Source organism: Podarcis cretensis (genome assembly GCF_951804945.1).
Source record: "Podarcis cretensis genome assembly, chromosome: 8".
Lineage (NCBI taxonomy): Eukaryota > Metazoa > Chordata > Lepidosauria > Squamata > Lacertidae > Podarcis > Podarcis cretensis.
In genome coordinates, this window is record NC_137177.1 from 63,854,954 (window position 1) to 63,875,364 (window position 20,411).

At 43.3% G+C, this 20,411-nt stretch overlaps 1 long non-coding RNA gene across 2 annotated transcripts; it reads right to left on the minus strand.

Annotated features, from left to right (window-relative positions):
- Nucleotides 1-9,347: 9,347 nt before the first annotated feature.
- LOC307222611 lies at nucleotides 9,348-16,866 on the minus strand. Of its 2 annotated transcripts, XR_013841812.1 has the most exons (4): nucleotides 16,677-16,866; nucleotides 10,647-10,735; nucleotides 10,496-10,566; nucleotides 9,348-9,516 (listed from the first exon to the last, which is right to left on the minus strand). It is a non-coding gene; the product is annotated as an uncharacterized lncRNA (long non-coding RNA). The 2 variants fall into 2 exon arrangements; XR_013841813.1 differs by lacking the exon at nucleotides 10,496-10,566 and having other exon boundaries at nucleotides 16,677-16,860.
- Nucleotides 16,867-20,411: the final 3,545 nt, after the last annotated feature.

Sequence of the window (20,411 nt, forward strand, 5' to 3'; positions counted from 1 at the left end):
AATTTATTGCCTGCTTGTTTTTCTAATTTACATCATTGATTTTGCAGGGAAGAGTTTTAAAAACAATCTTTATTACATAGATTTTAAGGGGAAATCACAGAGTAACGTCTCCGAAGATTTATGATGGGCCGCACGTTGATTTTATTTACTTTTTTATTTCCTTGCTTTTGAAGGGGGGGAGGTGCAGAAGGAAAGGAAAGAAAGGTTGGTAGATAAAATGGGGAATGGGCTTGTAAACCAGGTGGCAGTAAGATAAAATAAAAGCAAATATTTTCCCCCATGAAAGGTAAATTGCTGGCCTGATGTGGCAAAACGTGAGGTCAAAACACAGTTCCCGGCTTCTAAGTCAGTAAGGCAATAGGCAAAATGAATGATTTGGTGAACACTACGATGTAACATATTTCTCTGTGTTGCTAAATCTATCCATGTTCTTATTTGGACAATTTATCATTTAGAGGAGACCATCTTTTTAAGCCTCCACACGTACAAAGACTTTTTATAAAACAAACAAACCCAAGTGTGGTTGATGGGGAGGGCCCAAGTCTTTCTCCCAACTTACATCAATAATAGAAAAGGCAATCTCAGCCCTGGCGATGCGCACCAAGGAAAACATGGCACACCCTCTCACAGAGGCCCCTCTTCACCCAATACGACACGAGTCACACACCACCAACCCCGACGCCCGCATCTCTTAAAAGAAACAAATGTCACATTGTATTAGAAGCAATTTATAAACATGAAATATGCATGTTAATTTGCACTTAAAAGTTTAATTTAATATAGATGGCATTAGTCGTGCTCTTTTTGTTGGGCACCCCAGCTAACCCATGAATGATTAAAGAGAAGTTAACAGTACTCCTGTTTCCTTTTTTTTCTTTCCCCCCTCTCTCCTCCTCCTGGAAAGGACCATCTCTGTAGTTTTCTAAAAAGTCTGCTTACCATTGAATTCTGAGCAATGACTGGCTACTTCAGCAATTAAAATCCAGGGCAAAGACACAGCAGCTTCGTTGGTGCTGAAAGAGTCCGCCATTCATCATCTCAGCTGCCATAAAATAGCGCTAGATGGAATCTTTGATTTTAGCTTTAGAAGAACATAAATCAAAATCTAAAGCATGGCTGTCAGAAAGATCACCAGAATTATCCATTTGAGAGAGGGCTGGAGTGCAGGGCGCTCTTGCTCATTGTTGAAACCGAGCTCACCTCCTGATGCATGTAAAAAAGGCCCTACCCAAGCAGTTGCTGTTGTGTAAGTAGTTTATCCTAAGTGACCCATAAAAAGACTCTCAAACAGAAGAGTTTATAACTTTAGTTACAGTAATTGTATGCTTGATGGGACTGGATAGAGAATAAATGGACAGGCTGGGCAACTCCTGCAGGGAGGCAGAGTTCTCTCTCTCTCTCTCTCTCTCTCTCTCTCTCTCTCTCCCCGCCCCCCTTTCTCTTCTCTCTCTCCCTCTCCCTTTTAGAACTAAAATCGACAAGCAGTAAATGCAACACAGGCCTCTGTAAAGGAGTGCAGTTTTAAGACCCAAATGTCTACTAGGAATAGCTCTAACGAGTGACTTTTCAGGACAAAAAACAGCACCCACCATTTAGGTTTCTGTGAGTAGGCAGAGAAATGGGGTGGCGGGGGGGGGGGGAGAGAGAAGGGATGTACAATAGGAGCCATGTAGTTACAGCATCTGAAGGTCAAAATAGAAACAGCAATGAGAGATGCTTCAGAAATAAGGAGTAGGCTGGAGAACACCCAAGAGACAGCAAGAAGACCTTTTATTTATCAACTTCACATCTGCTGTTTTTGTTCAATTAGAGGTCCAAATTAGTATTGATATTTCCTACAGTAAAAAAAAAAAGAAGGGGAAAAAAAAGAGCCACCGCTTTGAATGGAAGAGTGAGCTGAAATAAACGTGTTAACACTCCAAGTGAAAGCGATAGAAGTGACTAAAGATTATCATTTGCAGAGGATGTCCATCTTAAAGATGTCCTTGATGGACTAAAGTGCAGCGGCAGAGGCTCACACTGGTCAAAAGTGTTCAGAGACACCAGCAAGAACTTAGCCTGGCTCCAGATGGAATTTATTGGAGCTCGTTTCCTGCTTGTCATTGAAGGGTTTCTGAAGCACTGGAAACTTCTAGAACTAGAGAAAGTTTGGAGAACATGGGCTATGCCCTCAGAGAAATGTCTTTAGTTGAATGTCATGAGAGCTATGTTGCCTTCAGTATTTAGAGGCTGCTCAGCTCCAAATACCAGTTGCTAGAGACCATAAGGAGAAAAGTGAAGTTGTGGGCGTGTCCTGCTTCAGAGCTTCCCATTGGGGCATCTGGGCTGCCACTGTGAGAACAGGATGCTGAGCTACATGGGCCTTCAGTCTGATCCAGCAAGACTTCTTCTTGTGTCTCTGCATACATCTGGAGCAGCCTTAAACGAAGTCAGATCAGGGCTCCTACCAGCCAACTATTGCCTGCTATTTATTTTTATTTCATAAATTTATACTTGATTGCTAAAAAAAAGAACCCACAAAGCGGTTTACAGAAAGAAGAAAGCAAAACATTCAGAAGCAACTATTTAAAACGTGCCCTCCTCTGGACACGTTCCAGTTTGTCAGTGTCCTTCTTGAACTGTGGTGCCCAGAACTGGACACAGTACTCCAGGTGAGGTCTGACCAGAGCAGAATACAGTGGCACTATTACTTCTCTTGATCTAGATGCTATACACCTATTGATGCAGCCCAGAATTGCATTGGCTTTTTTAGCTGCCGCATCACACTGTTGGCTCATGTCAAGTTTGTGGTCAACCAAGACTCCTAGATCCTTTTCACATGTACTGCTCTCAAGCCAGGTGTCACCCATCTTGTATTTGTGCCTCTCATTTTTTTTGCCCAAGTGCAATACTTTACATTTCTCCCTGTTAAAATTCATATTGTTTGTTTTGGCCCAGTTCTCTAATCTGTCAAGGTCGTTTTGAAGTGTGATCCTGTCCTCTGGGGTGTTAGCCACCCCTCCCAGTTTGGTGTCATCTGCAAATTTGATCAGGATGCCCTTGAGTCCATCATCCAAGTCGTTGATAAAGATGTTGAATAAGACCGGGTCCAAGACAGAACCCTGTGGCACCCCACTAGTCACTCTTCTCCAGGATGAAGAGGAACCATTGATGAGCACCCTTTGGGCTCGGTCAGTCAGCCAGTTACGAATCCACTGTGTGGTAGCATAGTCAAGACCGCATTTTACCAGCTTCTTTACAAGAATATCATGGGGCACCTTGTCAAATGCCTTGCTGAAATCAAGGTAGGCTACATCCACTGCGTTCCCTTCATCTACCAGGCTTGTGATTCTGTCAAAAAACGAGATCAGGTTAGTCTGACATGACTTATTTTTCAGAAATCCATGCTGACTATTGGTGATCACAGCATTCCTTTCTAGGTGCTCACAGACTGTTTGCTTAATGATCTGCTCCAGAATCTTCCCTGGTATTGATGTCAGACTGACTGGGCGGTAATTATTTGGGTCCTCTCTTTTCCCCTTTTTGAAAATAGAGACAACATTTGCCCTCCTCCAGTCTGCCGGGACTTCGCCTGTTCTCCAGGAATTCTCAAAGATGACTGCCAGTGGTTCTGAGATCACATCTGCCAGTTCTTTTAATACTCTTGGATGCAGTTCATCTGGTCCTGGAGACTTGAATACATCTAAACTAGCCAAGTATTCTTGTACTATCTTCTTAGTTATTCTGGGCTGCGTTTCCTCTGCTGAATCATTTGCTCCAAATTCTTTAGGTCGGGCATTGTTTTCTTTATCGGAGAAGACTGAGCAAAGAAGGCATTGAGGAGTTCAGCCCTTTCTGTGTCCCCTGTTTGCATTTCACCATCTTCTCCTCTGAGTGACCCCACTGTTTCTTTGTTCTTCCTTTTGCTACGAACATACCCATAAAAGCCTTTTTTGTTGCTTTTAACCTCTCTAGCAAGCCTGAGTTCATTCTGTGCTTTAGCTTTTCTGACTTTGTGTCTACACGTGCTGGCTATTTGTTTGAATTCCTCTTTAGTGGTTTCCCCCCTTTTCCATTTTTTGTACACATCCTTTTTTAATCTTAACTCAGTTAAAAGCTCTTTAGATAGCCACCCTGGCTTCTTTAGGCACCTTCCATGTTTCCATCTCATTAGTATTGCCTGAAGTTGTGCTTTTACTATCTCCCTCTTAACAAACTCCCAGCCAGAAAATGAAGGAACATTCTTTCACCTCTGGTGGACTTGCCCTAGAGTGAAGGCTTTCTGGGAAATGATATATAATGAGCTGAAAAAGGTATTTAAGTATACCTTCACTAAGAAACCAGAGGCCTTCCTTTTGGGTATTGTCGGCCAGAAGGTGTTAAGGAAGGACCGAACATTTTTTATGTATGCAACAACAGCAGCAAGGATACTTATCGCTAAGCACTGGAAAACCCAAGATCTACCCACACTGGAAGTGGCAGATGCAGCTGATAGACTATATGGAACTAGCCGAGATGACCGGCAGAATCCGAGACCTGGGAGAAGAGAAAGTTGAAGAAGACTGGAAGAAATTTAAGATTTATTTTAAAAAGCATTGTAATTTGGTTGAATGTTAAGAAGGATGCTAGATCATAAATAATTGAGCACCACTAAACTAGATGGAATTAGGATGACAAGTGAGATTGAGGAAAAAATATAAACCTTTGGGAGAATTATTAGATTATATTTTAAATGAATGGGATACAAGAATGTAAACAATATGATAAATTGCGGGTAAGAATTGACAATGATGCAAGTGGGAGCAGGAGACGTGAGGGAGTCCAATGAAGCTAAGAAAATATGTTATGATATATGTTTCATTGTTTTTTATTTCTGCAATTATGTTTAAAAATTTTAATAAATATATATATATATATATATATAAAAAAAAAACTCCCAGCCATCATGAACTCCCTTTCCTTTTAGTATTACTGTCCATGGGATCTTACCCAGCACTTCCCTAAGTTTTATGAAGTCGGCTTTCTTAAAGTCAAGAAATTGAGTCCTAGTATGCTTGGCTGCTCCTTTCCACTGTATAGTAAACTTCAGAAGAGCATGATCACTCGCACCTAATGATCCTTCCACTTCTACCCCACTAACCAGGTAATCAACATTGGTTAGGACCAGATCTAAAATGGCTGTTCCTCTTGTTGCTTCTCCCACTTTCTGGACAACGAAGTTGTCTGCAAGGCCAGTGAGGAATCTGTTTGACCTTATGCTCTTGGCTGAGTTTGACATCCAACAAATATCCGGGTAATTGAAGTCCCCCATTACTACTATCTCCCTTCCTTTTGCATGCTTGGCCATCTGTTCCAGGAAGGCATCATCTATGTCCTCCGTTTGGCTTGGGGATCTATAGTAAACTCCCACAATGAGGTCACTGTTATTCTTCTCTCCCTTAATTTTGACCCAAATGCTCTCACTTTGGCTTTGAGGTTCTAAATCTTGGATCTCTTCACAGGTATACACATCCCTGACATATAAACACATCCCTGACATATAAGTAACTGGTAACTCAGGTTAAGAACTTAATTCGTTCTGGAGGTCTTTTCTTAACCTGAAACTGTTCTTAACCTGAAGTACCACTTTAACTAATGGGGCCTCCTGCTGCTGCTGCGCCGCTGCTGCACGATTTCTGTTCTCATCCTGAGCAAAGTTCTTAACCCGAGGTAATATTTTTGGGTTAGTGGAGTCTGTAACCTGAAGCATATGTAACCTGAAGCGTATGTAACCCGAGGTACCACTGTATGGGGTAATAATAATAATAATAATAATAATAATAATAATAATAATAATACTTTATTATTTATACCCTACCCATCTGGCTGGGTTTCCCCAGCCACTCTCGGCGGCTTTCAACAGAATATTAAAATACAATAAATACAATAAATATAATACAATAAAATACAATAGTCTATTAAACATTAAAAGCTTCCCTAAACAGGGCTGCCTTCAGATGTCTTCTAAAAGTCTGTTAGTTGTTTTTCTCTTTGACATCTGGTGGGAGGGCATTCCACAGGGCAGGTGCCACTACCGAGAAGGGCCTCTGCCTGGTTCCCAGTAACTTGGCTTCTTGCAGTGAGGGAACCACCAGAAGGCTCTCAGCGCTGGACCTCAGTGTCCGGGCAGAATGATGGGGTGGAGACACTCCTTCCGGTATACTGGACTGAGGCTGTTTACAGCTTTAAAGGTCAGCACCAACACTTTGAACTGTGCTCAGAAACGTACTGGGAGCCAGTGTTATGTGGTCTTGGTGACCGTTCCCAGTCACCAGTCTAGCTGACACATTCTGGATTAGTTGTAGTTTCCGGGTCACCTTCAGGTAAGGTGATCTCACAGGTAAACTGGTCCCCAGTTGACTGTGACTGACAACAGCTCTTTGTGGTGTGAAACAAAGGTCTGCTACTAGACTATTACTGAGGACTGAACCTGAGACTATTTGGCGTTCAGAGCTTGTGCCCTACTACAGAGCTATTTGGGAATGGCTGAAGGTGGTTTCCCTGCTTGAGAAAAGACTGAACTACTTGTTAAACACAGTTGCTCATGTCTCTATATAATATGTTCTATGGTCCAAATAATCATTGTCAGAAAAGCATTGATTTAATTGCTGCTGTGATGACCCCACCACACACACACACACACACAACCAAGAAAACCTTTTGCAGGTGTCTCTCACACAGGGACACCTTTTCCCTTTCTAAGGCAGTTTAATCAAAGCACTTGCTCCAGAGGTGTATTATTGCTTTAAAATATTTCTGTGCTGTGTTTTTTTACCCTTTTCCAAAACAGTATCTGGAATGGGTTTACAAAATTCAGCATGAAATCACAATAAAAAGCACATCAAACCATTTGGCGCAACTGCTTCTGCAATCTACCCCCATGCCCTACGTCCCAGTTAAAAGGAAAAGAAAATTCCATCATTTCATCCTAAAAGGTGGTTTGGAAACTTCAGAGATCCTGCCTGAAACAGATGGGATTCCATTGCTCAAAGGCTGGTCTTTAAAATCTATCATCATTATTAAAAACGTGGACACGGTTAAACCTTGAATGCTGTGTGCCCAGCTGGATTAATTAATACCCACCAGTCATTGACCTTTCACTGAGAGCGTGGACAATCATTCCCCTCAAGACAGATGATCCTTTCACTCGCCTTCCATAGATGATGCATGGAGGGACCCCCACATGCAAGACCACACACTTTCTTTCTTTCTCTCTCTCTCAATCTCTCTCTCTCTCTCTCTCTCTCTCTCTCTCTTTCTATCTCTCAGAGATCAGACTCCCAGGGTGTGACATGTTTTCTTTTGGATCAACTCATAATTCACTGAATATTCATAAAACTGAAAATCAATAATATTTGTGGTGCAGCCAGCAATTCAAATAAAGGAACCCTTCTGTGGATATGCATTGAAAACTTTTGCTGCCTGGATTGAGACCAAATGGCCTTTGTGCCATTATGGCGGTGCGATGGGGGCAATATTATGTAGACGTATGAGGAAAGGTCTCTTTTGCCAGCACATCCACTCACCCACCCTGACAATTTTGTTCTGCCAGGCCCCCAAATAGAAAAAGAGTACCTGAGTACCCTCTGGCATTCAGCTACAGAGGAAAACAAGTGGGAGCTGCAACAAAATGTTGCAGTGTTGAGTGCTGCTTTTTAGTGTGTCAGCCAGCCCTGCCTTCTTTCAGGGCAGCCCATGACACTCCATCTTGAACTAGAGCGGTTTTTAGAGCTCTTATCATCAGGATGTTCATCTTGATGTTTAGTCAGAATCTCTTTTCTAGCAATTTGAATCTATTGGTTTGGGTCCTACCATCTGGAGCTGCAGAAAACAAGCTTTATTCATCTTCCATGTGACAGCCCTTAAGATATTTTCCTCTCAGTCTTCTCTTCTCCAGGCTAAACGCCCCCAACTCCATCAATCATTCCTCATAAGGCTTTGTTTCCAGGCTCTTGGTCATCTTGGCTGCCCTCTTCTGCACACATTCCAGCTTGTCAATATCCTTCTTAAACTGTGGTGCCCAGAACTGAACACAGGACTCCAGGTAGGGGGTGACGAAGGCAGAATAGAGCAGTTCCTACTACTTCCTTTGATCTGAACACAATCTTTCTTGGAAACCAGCGCAGGTGAAATTAATCAGGAGTGATATGATCAGCAAAGTTTCTGAATGTTTTAGGGAGGCAGCATTCTCACATGGAGCATGTTGCCATCTGGATGTGACCAGGGCATGGGGGACAGTGGCCAGATCCAGGAAAGCACATAACTGGCAGAAGGAGGCAACCTTCTGAATTCGGGTGTGAAACGTGGTGTAACTAGAAACCTGCCGTTCCTAGACACGTTTCTCAGCCAACCATATACAACTAGCACAATTTGAAAATTATATGTATTTGAGGCCCCTCTCGTTATGTAAGAGTACCCCTCATAGATGAGACCAGCCTTCTGCAAACTTGACCCCTTGCAGATGCTTTGGACCCACCTCATGGTACACTAATTACACAAATTTCTACAATTTACCACAGATTATATAGTGGGGGACTTGTGTGAGGGAAAACTTAATGATTTAGAGTCTCTGGCAGGAGCTGGTCAAACAAACAAGAAAAGCTTTATTAAACAAAAAGAAGTAACGTATTTTTTGCCCTATAGGACACACTTTTCCCCCTCCAAAAATGAAGGGGAAATGTGTGTGCGTCCTATTGGGCAAATGCAGCACGCCATCCCGCTGTCCCCGGACCTGGTTTGGAGGCTGGCCGCGGGGAGAAGCTTGGGGGACAGCGCGGAGGCACAGCGCGCCATCCAGCTGTCCCCCGACCTGGTTTGGAGGCTGGCGGTGGGGAGAAGCCCACTTCTCCCCGCCGCCAGCCCCACAAGCTCAGGGGACAGCTGGGAGGCGCAGCACGCCTTCCTGCTATCCCCCGACCTGGTTTGAAGGCTGGCGGCGGGGAGAAGCGTGCTTCTCCCAGCCCCGCAAGCTCGGGGGACAGCTAGGAGGTGCAGCGCGCCTTCCCGCTATCCCCCAACCTGGTTTGGAGGCTGGCAGTGGGGAGAAGCCCGCTTCTCCCTGCCGCCAGCCCCACAAGCTGGGGGACAGCGGGGAGGCACAGCACGCCCAGGCTTAGCTTCGCGCAGCTCTCCGCAAGCCGTGGGAGCCTGGCACTGGGCTCCCACAGCTTGCGGAGAGCTGCCTATTCTGGGGGCTGGGGTCGGGGGAAGCTCGGGCCCCGCGCCTGGGGGGGAATAATTTTTCTCCCCTTTATTTCCCCCCCCCCCAAAAAAAAATTAGGTGCGTCCTATGGGCCGGTGCGTCCTATAGGGCGAAAAATACGGTATATGAAACAAAGTGGGTCAGGAAATGCGTTCTTTCAGGTAGAAGTTAACTTATTCGCTTTAACTAACTATAAGATGTCTCAGGCTTATGCACAATACTATAGGCCCAACTCTTCTTAAACTTCAGTTACTAAAAATCAGTTGTTACGCTTCAGGTGGTAGATGTTCAGGTTTCTAGAATAGAGGGTAAAATGCTCAACTCAGTTTCTGTTACTTAGATATTACAGTTGAATACTTTCAACACCATACAGTTTCCTTCACAGCTTAATATTTTGGTTCATAAGCGAGGGGCACTTCTCCTCAGTTACCCACTCTTTTAACCATCCCACACCTGAGGTCTTCTAAATGGTACAACAGACCCAGGGGGTCACTTCACCCCTTGTCACTGGGCTGGGGGTCTTCTGTACCTAGAAGAACTCTCCCCTTCTGGCTATACTGAGACCCTGGTAGCCTGAATTCCCACAGGATCTTTCTCTCCTGGTTCAGACTCAGCCCTCCTAGAACACTCCTGTTTGTATACCCTTCCCAGACCCTCAACACAGTCTCCCTATCCAAGCTGCGAGGCTCTGTCCTTTCACTATGGATAGTCTCCTCAGTGAGGATGTTTAACTTAACTCAGAACCAGTTCTCCCTATCTCATTCCCTATCTCCCAACCTGAAATGTAGCCCTATCTCAAAATCAAACCCTGTCTCTCATCTTAAATCCAGCCCTATCTAACTCTCTCCCTCAGAAAATGCTCCTTTTATCCCCCCCCCCAAGTGCTGTTCCTCCCCACTCTGTGGCTAGCTGACTCTGGAGCCAATCAGCAAGAGGTTCCAATACTCTGGCAAAGTTTAAGAGGAACTACATCACCAGACTCTAGTCTGGCTCTGCTGTCCATCACAGACACCATCCAACCGTCTTAGGGACTCCACTCCAGATTTGTGGAGACACCCCTAGACTTACCAGCTTCCACAGCTGGAGGCAGTGATGCTTCTGAAGACCAGCTGGTGGAAAGCATGGGGGGAGGGGAGTGCTCTTGTACTCAAATCCTGCTTGCTGGTTTCTCACAGGTATCTGTTTGGCCACTGTGAGAGCAGGATGCTAGACTAGATGGTTCATTGATCTAACCCACCAGTCTCTTCCTATTTCCTTATGTTCATATATTCTTACCTACGGATGCTGAAGATTGAACCTGGGACCTTCTGCATGCAAAGCAGGTGTTCTGTTACTCAGCCACAGCCCTGCCAAATTAAAAGCCATTTTATTGGCATTGACATTCAACACATTTTAATCTCTTCTGATGCTGTCGTGCAAAGCTCACCTTCCACAGAGGATCTGAAATTCTTCTGATCCCGCCAGCTGTGCCTCAGCACTCTTCCAAGGTGCTGTTTCAGAACTCAGCATCAGTCCCTGGAATGAAAAGCAAGGTTACATACAAGTAATTGAAGACAAAAATGCAGATCAATTAAAGCTGAGAAAATTCAATGTCTATTAATTTTTAATGTGCGTTGAGTGGATCTGCTGTCATCCCTTGCCTATGGAATTTCAGTTGACGCTACTTGGTGTATTCCTTGATTCTCTGTTTATATAGCATGCAAACGAAGGGGAAGAAGAAAATAAGGTGGTCCTCAGACGCTTTCGAAGGAGCGACTAATTGTACGTTTCCCATCAAACACGCTGCACTCGTCTTCCATCACTGTCCCAAGTCTATCTTTTATTTATAACATGACGAGATTTTTAAGGCTTTTTAAAATTTTGATGACTTCGATGGAGAATGACGACAGGATGGAGCTACAGTTAGAAAATGCCTCCGAAGTCCAAGGAGAACAAAAAAGAAGATAAGGAAACATGTTTTGGTTTTGTCAGAGACCAGAATATCCATGTTGCTTAATAGAACATTGAATGTATCAGGAAGTCAATTTCACATATTCCCAGAAGCCATGAAATATAGACAAACATGACAGCTAAGGGTGAGTTTTTTTATCATCAGAGTAGCACATCTGTTTCTTCCCCTTCAGTGCAATCCTACTCAGAAGTCCCTTTGAGTTCAATGGCTTGCTCCCATGTCATATGATTACAGCCCTTATTTGTATTCTGTGTGGATCTTTGATTGATAGTGGTGAAATCTACAAAAGAACATAAGCAGAGACCTGCTGGATCTGACCAAAGGCCCATCTAGTCCAGCATGCTGTTCTCACAGTGGTCAAGCAGATGCCTATGGAAAGCCCAGAAGTTTCCCACAATGTCACTGTTTGGAATGGTTCTCTTTTCTAGGAAGGTTCTGTTCCAATGGTGTCTTGCTCGTCACCTTGGAAATCCATGTATAAAAATTGTGTTGCTATCCTGCCCTAATGCACCTGATGACTTGCACTACCTTCAGAGGAAGAGTTGTGTGAAGAATTTCTTTATCATTAAGAAATTTCTTTATCATTAAGATTTGCTCCGGAGGAAATTCTCTAAGGACTTCCATATTCAGATGGATGTCAACCAGAAGGAGGGGCTTTTCAGTGGTGGGCACTCTGGTTATGAAATACACACACACACCAAAAAGAGAGAGAGATTCTGAAGGTGGGAACACAAATGTCATTTTAAAATCTGGCTAAGATATATTTATTTTCCAGAACTCATAGTTATTGCACTGTGCTTATGCTGTTTTATTTGATTTCATTTGATTCTTGGCTGTTTTACTAAGCCTGCCATCTCATCTGATTTCTCTGCTGTTTTACAGCAGCTTTGATTGTATACAATTTTAATGCTTGAGTTGGCTTTTAAAATTTGTAACCCACTTCGAAGAGGTTTTAACATCGGAAGATAACACAAATGCTTAGCAAAAAAAACCATGAATGCACACGAGTGTTTTTTTTAAAAAAAAGTTTTTGCATTAAAGTGGGTTATGCTTTCTTCAGACACTAGATATCACTATTGGTCATGTCCCACTGAATTCAGGAAGCAAAGACTACACTTTGTTATGCCGCATTCTGGCTTTAGGTGTCACTATTAGCTTTTCTTGGGACGCAGGTGGCGCTGTGGGTTAAAGCCTCAGCGCCTAGGGCTTGCCGATCGAAAGGTCGGCGGTTCGAATCCCTGCGGCGGGGTGCGCTCCCGCTGCTCGGTCCCAGCGCCTGCCAACCTAGCAGTTCGAAAGCACCTCCGGGTGCAAGTAGATAAATAGGGACCGCTTACCAGCGGGAAGGTAAACGGCGTTTCCGTGTGCGGCTCTGGCTCTGGCCAGAGCAGCGATGTCACGCTGGCCACGTGACCCGGAAGTGTCTCCGGACAGCGCTGGCTCCTGGCCTCTTAAGTGAGATGGGCGCACAACCCCAGAGTCTGTCAAGACTGGCCCGTATGGGCAGGGGTACCTTTACCTTTTTATTAGCTTTTCTAAAAAAGGTAAATGACTGGTCTATCGCCCCACCAATACAGGAGTATTGGAGTGGCTTCTCGTGTTACATGAAGAGAGCAACCAAAATGAACAAGGAAATGGAACAACTCCCCTATTAGGAAAGGTTATAGCATTTGGGGGCTTTTAGTTTAGGGGGGGAAAGGCAGGTAGGAGGAGATATTATGGAAATACATAAAATTATGTGTGATGCAGTGAACATGGATAGGGAAATGTTTTCCTCCTCGTAATTCTAAAATTTCTTGAATTCTAGAATTCCAGTTCATTCAGCGAAGGTGGATGCTGGAAGGTTCACAACAGTCAATAAAGTCCTTCTGAATTCACCCTCACGAGATGGCCTCTAATTTGGATGGTTTTAAAAGAGGATTAGACAAATTCATGTAGGAAGAGAAGGCTATCAGTGACTAGTGCCTACGATGGCCGTGTTCTGCCTCCATTGTTAAAGGCAGTATGCCACTGAATACCAGTTGCTGGAAATCACAAGTGGGGAGATTGCTCTTGTTCTCACTTCCTGCTTGTGGGCTTTCCATTGGAGCATCTGGGTGGCCACTGAAAGAACAGGATGCTGAACTAGATAAATCATTGGCCTGATGCAGCAGGCTCTTCTTATGTTCTTATGAATTCCACATGAATTTGGAGCCCAAGCATATCTCCAGAAGAGTGCTGTACAAATGGCCATTTAACACATTCTAAGAACCATCGAAAATGCATTCATGTGTTCATGTTTTGCTGCTTAATGTGATGGGTTAAGGGGCTGTTCACTATTGATGTCATATTTGAAAGTGGGCAGGGTGGGGGGAACCAGGAGACGACTCCACTCTGCACAGCTTTAAACTCTTTGCTCAAAGCCCTCCTCTCCCTACCTCCACAACACATCTCTGTATTATCATTAGCTTTTTGAAATCTGCAGAAGCTAGCTATATTTTGATTAACTACCTTTCCTGTTTTATCAACTGCTTTTAGTTCCTTGGCTTCCTTCCAAACTCATTTGGGTGGCCACATGGACCAAGCAATCTTTGCATCAAGGAGCATTTGCCTTTACAAATCCAAATCCTACTATTTTTTTAAATTGTCATCTTCCAATCCAAACAATCAGCCTGTCCTACAGTAGACAACACAACACTTCACATGGTTTTTGAGGTTCATTGCATTTCCATGGTGAAGTTCTCCGATAGTTTTCTGATATGAACTTCCACATTTCTCTCCAGGCCATTTTCCCATTGTATGGATGTGTATCAGCAAGACAATATTCACCGAATTATACTCTGAAAAACAAATTTGATCCAGTACAAACCACCAAAACCATGGTCTACACCAGCACCAGACATTTTTAAAGCACTCTTGAACCTCTTGTTTTTGACAGGGATGCCCAACTGTCAATCCCCTGATGTCACTATGATTTCCTTTTTGTGGGACACTTTGCAAGGGGTTTTCCCAAGATCTGAAAAGCAGCTTCTACTCATAAGACCATTAGATGGGCCACTGGATCAGGCCTATGGCTTATCTAGTCCAGCATCCTGTTCTCACAGTGGCCAACCACTGCCTTAATAGGAAGCCCACAAGTAGGATCCAAGCACAAGAACTCCTGTGGTTTCCAGCAACTGGTATTCAGCAACATTGCTGCCTCCATCTATGGAGGGCAGAGTAGAACCATCATGGTAGTGGCCATCCACAGACCATGAATTTATAATTTAAAGCCATTCCAAATTGGTGTCTATCACTGCCTCCTATGGGAGTGAATTCCATAGTTTAACTATGTGCCACATGTCAAAATCTGAATCTTCCAACATTCAGTTTCATTGAATATCCACGAGTTCTACTGTTATGAGAGAAGAAGAACTTTTCTCTGTCCACTCTTTCCATGCCAGGCTTAATTTTATAAACTTCTGTGGTGTCATCTCTTACTTGTCTTTTCTACAAACTGAAAAAGTCCCCAAGCTTCTGCCAATACTCTACTCTTAACCCATTTCTTAGTTCCCCCACCATTATTAGCTAGCAATACTGTTTCAGTACGAACTGAGCTGAAATTTTTCAGGAAAAGAAATAAGATGCACATAAAGAAAGCCCTCCTGGATCAGGCCAGTGCCCTGCCCCAGTCCAGCCTCTTGTTCTCACAGTGGCCAGCTAGACGCCTGTGATGAAAAGCTGCAAGGAGGACCTTCCTGTGACTTGCAACAACAGGCATTGAGAAGCATTTCTTCCTCTTACAATGGAGGCAGACATCATGGCATATAGCTATTGATAGCCTTCTCCTCCATGAATTTGTCTAATCCTCATTTAAAGGCATCTGTGTAAAAATCACCTTGCCGACAAAGGTCCGTATAGTTAAAGCTATGGTTTTCCAGTAGTGATGTATGGAAGTGAGGAAGGCTGATCGCCAAAGAATTGATGCTTTTGAATTATGATGCTGGAGGAGACTCTTGAGAGTCCCATGGACTGCAAGAAGATCAAACATACCCATTCTTAAGGAAATCAGCCCTGAGTGCTCACTGGAAGGACAGATCCTGAAGTTGAGACTCCAATACTTTGGCCACCTCATGAGAAGAGAAGACTCACTGGAAAAGACCCTGATGTTGGGAAAGATGGAGGGCACAAGGAGAAGGGGACGACAGAGGATGAGACGGTTGGACAGTGTTCTCGAAGCTACCAGCATGAGTTTGACCAAACTGCAGGAGACAGTGGAAGACAGGAGTGCCTGGCATGCTCTGGTCCATGGGGTCACGAAGAGTCGGACACAACTAAATGACTAAACAACAACAACGTGAAACAACCCCCCAAAAAAACTGTTGGAGAATTCACCAAAATTGCTGCGCGCGCACACACCGCCTTGTAAGAATATTGCTCTCTCTCTCTGCCACCTCCAAATCAAGGAGGCAAATTCAAAGAGACCGTTTTAGTTTGGGGAAATGATCTCCGATAGCAACCCTAAATATTAGTTAGCTAATTGGGCTATTTGATAGAGTGCTTAAAAGCCGAGGATGTTTGAAGGCCCAACGTAATATAATTTCTGCCAGTGATGTTCAGTTATAGCGGTGTCAACATTCATCAAGCTCGCTCACTCTGGTAACTTCATTATAGCAGCCACTCTGCTCTTTAACCTGTTTTCCCCACTCCTTTGCAAGAGGAAAACCTCTCTGAGTGCCTTAAGCATATTTGAAGATCTCTTGCATAATGAACATCGCCTTCTGCAACTGAGGGCACAGGTGTCAGCTCCTTGTCAGCCTCCAGGGCCAAAAAAGGGAGTCCCTGAAATGTTGAACGAGACACCCTGCCACTACATTTTCCTGGTAGATGCTAAACTGTAAAACAGATTGTTCAAACCTTACGACACCCCCACCGCACCCCTCTGCATTCATAAGGCTCATTACGGCCTCTAATTGCATTTCCTACTTATTGTTTCCTCTGCTGCGCCATCGCCTTCGCAGCATCGTTCCTAATTGATGCCGTCCAGGCCGAAGCATTTTTAATAAATAAATAAATGCCCAAGTGCAATTTAGGCCAACACATCCCATGATGGGGGATCTTTACCCCCCTCCTTCTTTTTGCCACCACCAGGACAGAAAACTCATTACGAAGTTAAATGAACTTGTTCCAAATTTCTGCATCCTCCTTCAGTTTCTCCCATCAATCTTTTTAAAGTGGCTTTTTGGCAGTCAAAGTGGCCATCTCTGTTCTGCAACAAAAGGACTTCCAGCTGAAGCGGTGACCTGACTCTCAGAAACGATGGCGTCTTTGTTAACGGCTGCAGCCACTCTTCCATTTGTTTCGTAGACAACTGTACAGCCCTACTTGATGAATGAGGAACTCCTCCCCACTCTGAATTCTCTTATGACCAAGAAGCTTAAGGCTTATCTCATTGGTCTCCTGTTCCTGAGAAGAAGTACATGGAAGTGCCTGGAAGACAATCTTCCCATCCCACCAAATGGCAGTCAATTTAGCAAATTCACTCACACAACGTTCCCTTGATGTATTGCAATTAGGTGTATTCAAATGACCAGAAAGGAGATTGGACCAGAGGTTGAATGGCCGTCAGTCATGGATTCTTTAGCTGGATTCTTGCATTGCAAGAGATTGAACTAGATTACCTTTTGGGTCCATTTCAGCCCTACAATTCTATGATTCTATCTTCCTGCATGTTCTGTTATCAGTTATTTATATTGGACAATATGATGATGTATCCATTCCAAACTTAAACCTGTTTCTCTTTGAGTTTTTCTTAGATTTGTTCCCAATAGAGGCAGCACACTATTCATGATAAAACTGAAAACAACCACTGCTGAGCAAAAATAAATTCCATGGAGAACACTGAACAGTCACTTTAGTCTGAAGCAAATGTTCTGTATTGCTGCTGTGTTACTGACAAAAGTCATATTCCAGCCCACTGATAACATTCAAAGAGCCATGTGGCTATTTTAATGCCACATTTTCAGTTATTACTATAAAAATTAGGTAGAAAATTACAGTGCTAATATTCATTTTGAACAAAATAGTTGTGGGAATTTGCATTATTAAGATAGCATGGTGACTTATTCACCAAGGAAAGCTTTGCCTTTCTTCATAAAACTTTCCCATTTTTCAGATTTTCTTCCCTCAAACTTTCCTCTAAAAGTAACCCATGCAACAAGCTAATATATATCCATTCCATTCAAATAGAGAGTCAACTGCTCTGGATGCTGTGAGATGTCTAGTCCAGCCTTTGCTCAAAAATCTCAAATGAACGAGAGTCCACCACCTTACAAGGGAGTCCATGCCACTGTCAAACAGCTTTTACCCTCAGAAAGTTCTCCCTAATGTACATTCAGAATATTCTTTCTTTCCATTTCTTTCTGATGGTTTGGGTCCTTTCCTCCTTAGCAGAAGAAAATAAGCTTGCTATCTCTTCCAGTGACAGCTATTTAGATATTTGAAGATATTGTGTTTCTTATTGTGTTTTGACTGCATATATCAGGGATGTCCAACAGGTCGATCGCGATCTACCAGTCAGTCTTGGGGTGCCCCTGGTTGATCCTGGTCAATCAACTTCCTCCCCAAGACAACTTTGGTCAATCCAATGGGTAGATCACGTCCAGTTTTTTAATAGTGGGAGTAGATCGCAGCCTCTTGGGAGTTGGACATGCCTGCCATAGATTGCTTTGAAGACCCAACTCTATAATGAGGAAGGACCTTAGCTCAGTGGTAGAGCTTTGCATGCCAATGACCCCAAGGTCAATCAACAGGAGCATCTCCAGGTAAGGCTGGAAGAGGACCCTTCCTGAAACCCTGGAGAGCTGCTGATGGTCAGTGTAGACAATACTGAGCTAGATGGAGCAATAGCCTTACTCAGTGCAAGGCAGCTTCTGTGATTCTAAGCTCATCCACTACCACACAGGTTCCCCTTGCCAGTGATATCTGTGTTGTGGAGCTGCTTCCTAGGAAAAGTGTGTCGAGCCTGCTCTGTTTCAGTCTTCAGAAAAATAGTAAAGACTCATTATATTTATTCCAGCAAGCATTTGGGGGATTGTGATGGATTTTTAATTGCTACATTTTTATGTTGTTTATGGTGTCTATGCTGCTTTTAAAAGTTTGCCTTTATTGTTTTGCTTTAGGATGATGGATTTTTAATGGTTTTTATTTATTGTGGGCTCCTGCTTTTATGCGATGTTGCAAGCCACCCCGAGGGTTCTCATGACAGGCAAGGTAGCAGTCTAAAGTGAAATAAAATCAAAACATCTATCCTGAAAAAACAAACAAACACTTTTTGTTTCGGAGATCTGAAATGGCGGGGCACACTCTGTGTACTCCTCCCGTGTCTGGGCTCTGAGCATTTACCGGATTGCAGAGCGAAATAACATTATCACTTTAGCAAGGGGGAAAGTCCCATCGAGTTGCTCCTTTGTTTTCCTTCATAAATGAGTTGCAATAGTTAATGAGCAGGACTAATTAGGACTGCAGCAACCACAGCATGTAACAAAGACTCCTGCCTCACTAGCAGCACTACAGACTGTTGACTGTTGAACCAGTTTGGAGAAGATCCATTATTTTCATTAATGGATCTCATTCTTATTTTAGTGTGTGTGTGTGTGTGTGTGTGTGTGTACGTGTGTTTTACTATCAGATTAAAATCACATTCTTTTTATTGTTTTTCCTAATGCAATCTGGTGTAATAAGTACAGAATGAATGGAATAGTTATTGTTTTAATTATTTTTTCATTTTGTTCTTTATCTTGCATCTTCCTACCCTTATTTACTACTTTTATGTCTCCTGATCTTCATGTAACTTGCTGATTTATCTGTAGGCATTTAAGTGTATATGTAAGTTTTCCTGCATGCGCAGGCATATTTGGGGGGCACACACACACTCAAGGGTGTCCATAAAAACACATCATGCCTTATTGCTTCTGCCAGCATTAGAAAATAAACTTAAAAGGAAAAACATAATAATTATCCTAATTAAAATTGCCTCCGCCACTGCAAAAGGCAAAGTTCTGTGTTCCCTGAAGTAGTGCTTCACTGGAATGGAAACTTAGCCTGTTTACTAATATGCAGGGGTGCCAAGTTGAATAAAATATTGTGGGGGCCCAGGTAAGCCCCTCCCTGCATAATCGATCACATGACACAGTGCACACACACTATTTGAATAGGAAAGCCCATCAACTTTGTGGGGGCCCAGCCCCCTCAAATATTTTATTGTGGGGCCTGAAGCCCCCACAACCCCTAGGAGTTGCCTCTTATGCTAATATGGGTCACACAGTTCTGCATACAATTCTTAATTATTGATTGATCTGTTTTCACCTTGCTGCACTTCACATTGTTCCTGAAATGCATAATGAAGGGTGCAGCCCTAGGGTTCCATTATGGCCATGGGATATTCCAGACTTTCATTTCCACAGGTAGAGAGAGAGAGAGGACCATTGGACTCCCCTGTAGAAGCCTCCTTGTTGCATCTGTAGAAGCCACCTGTCTCCCACCATCAATGCAGAAGAGCATATCAGAAGCTCATCAAAGTAGTCTATTCTCCTGACATTCCCTATGCAAGGCAATACAGCCTGTGAATTTGTTTTTTGTCTGACTACACCACCACCCTTTTTCCATCCAGGCACCACATTCATCTTTCAAACATACACACACAATGCAGGATTGCTCTGAAATTCACGCAATTCATGATTATAAGATGTGATGATGGTGGTAAATAGCTTAAATGACTAAGAGTGGTTTAACAACCAATCCCTTTTCCCAGGGAATTCTGGGATTGTAGCTCTGTGAGGGGCAATAGGAGTCTCATAACCACTCTCAGAACTCTGAACAAGCTATAGTTCCCAGAATTTTTTTCGCAGGCGGTGGGGGAGCCAGGACTGTTTAAAGTGGTATCAGTAATTATTCCTGCCTCCTTTCAGAAGTTGCCTAAAAATTGTGTTACTCAGGCAGACCTTCAAAGTGTGAATTTTCTTTTGACCGACAGTATATACGTATGATTTTTTCCTGATATTTTTTCTGGGGGTTTTTTGTTTGTTTTTTGTTATTGTAGCTTTTGTATGGGGTACATATTTTGCTGTTTGTGTTTTGTTTGTTTTCTACCAAAGTGCTATTTAGAAATGTTTACAGGGTCTCGTTGACATGTGCAAACCAGACATGTTGCCTTTTAGCAATCTCATTCTGGGGTACTAGATCACCTGCAGAAACCTCAGCATGAATCGGATTTGCAATGAT